The sequence below is a fragment of the Bison bison genome, unplaced genomic scaffold (assembly GCF_000754665.1).
Source record: "Bison bison bison isolate TAMUID 2011002044 unplaced genomic scaffold, Bison_UMD1.0 scf7180017864198, whole genome shotgun sequence".
NCBI classification, from domain to species: Eukaryota; Metazoa; Chordata; class Mammalia; order Artiodactyla; family Bovidae; genus Bison; species Bison bison.
In genome coordinates this window covers 8,241,087-8,242,996 of record NW_011494770.1, presented here as the reverse complement: position 1 = coordinate 8,242,996, position 1,910 = coordinate 8,241,087, and positions in this window count along the sequence as shown.

The window sequence follows — 1,910 nt, the reverse complement described above, 5'->3', positions numbered from 1 at the left end:
GCTTTTTCGATGATCCAGTGGATGTTGGCAATTTCATCTCTGGTTCCTCTGCCTTTTCTAAAACCAGCTGGAACATCTGGAAGTTCACGGTTCATGTACTGCTGAAGCCTGTCTTGGAGAATTTTGAGCATTACTTTACAAGCGTGTGAGATGAGTGCAAATGTACGGTAGTTTGAGCATTCTTCGGCATTGACTTTCTTTGGGATTGGAATGAAAACTGACCTTTTCCAGTCCTGTGGCCACTGCTGAGTTTCCCAAATTTGCTGACATATTGAGTGCAGCACTTTCAGAGCATCATCTTTCAGGATTTAAAATCACTCAACTGGAATTCCATCACCTCCACTAGCTTTGTTCACAATGATGCTTTCTAAGGCCCACTTGACTTCACATTCCAGGATGTCTGGCTCTAGGTCAGTGATCACACCATCGTCATTATCTGGGTCGTCAAGCTCTTTTTTGTACAGTTCTTCTGTGTATTCTTGCCATCTCTTCTTAATATCTTCTGCTTCTGTTAGGTCCATACCATTTCTGTCCTTTGTCGAGCCCATCTTTGCATGAAATGTTCCCTTGGTATCTCTAATTTTCTTGAAGAGATCTCTAGTCTTTCCCATTCTGTTGTTTTCCTCTATTTCTTAGCACTGATTGCTGAGGATGGCTTTCTTACATTTCCTTGCTATTCTTTGGAACTCTGCATTCAGATGCTTATATCTTTCCTTTTCTCCTTTGCTTTTTGCTTCTCTTCTCTTCACGGCTATTTGTAAGGCCTCCCCAGACAGCCATTTTGCTTTTTTGCATTTCTTTTCCATGGGGATGGTCTTGATCCCTGTCTGCTGTAAAATGTCACGAACCTCTGTCCATAGTTCATCAGGCACTCTATCTATCAGATCTAGGCCCTTAAATCTATTTCTCACTTCCACTGTATAATCATAAGGGATTTGATTTAGGTTATACCTGAATGGTCTAGTGGTTATCCCTACTCTCTTCAATTTAAGTCTGAATTTGGCAATAAGAAGTTCATGGTCTGAGCCACAGTCAGCTCCTGGTCTTGTTTTTGCTGACTGTATAGAGCTTCTCCATCTTTGGCTGCAAAGAATATAATCAATCTGATTTCAGTGTTGACCATCTGGTGATGTCCATGTGTAGAGTCTTCTCTTGTATTGTTGGAAGAGGGTGTTTGCCATGACCAGTGTGTTCTCTTGGCAAAACTCTATTAGTCTTTGCCCTGCTTTATTCTGTACTCCAAGGCCAAATTTGCCTGTTACTCCAGGTGTGTCTTGACTTCCTACTTTTCATTCCAGTCCCCTATAGTGAAAAGGACATCATTTTGGGGTGTTAGTTCTAAAAGTTGTGTAGATCTTCATAGAACCATTCAACTTCAACTTCTTCAGCATTACTGATTGGGACATAGGCTTGGATTACTGTGATATTGAATGGTTTGCCTTAGAAATGAACAGAGATCATTCTGTTGTTTTTGAGCTTGCATCCAGTTACTGCATTTCGGACTCTTTTGTTGACCATGCTGGCTACTCCATTTCTTCTAAGGGGTTCCTGCCCACAGTAGTAGAGATAATGGTCATCTGAATTAAATTCAGCCATTCCAGTCCATTTGAGTTTGCTGAGCCCTAGAATGTTGATGTTCACTCTTGCCATCTCCTGTTTGACCACTTCCAATTTGCCTTGATTCATGGACCTGACATTCCAGGTTCCTATGCAATATTGCTCTTTACAGCATCGGACCTTGCTTCTATTGCCAGTCACATCCACAACTGGGTATTGTTTTTTGCTTTAGCTCCATCCCTTCATTCTTTCTGGAATTATTTCTCCACTGATCTCCTGTAGCATATTGGGCACCTACAGACCCAGGGAGTTCCCCTTTCAGTATCCTATCATTTTGCCTTTTCATACTGTTC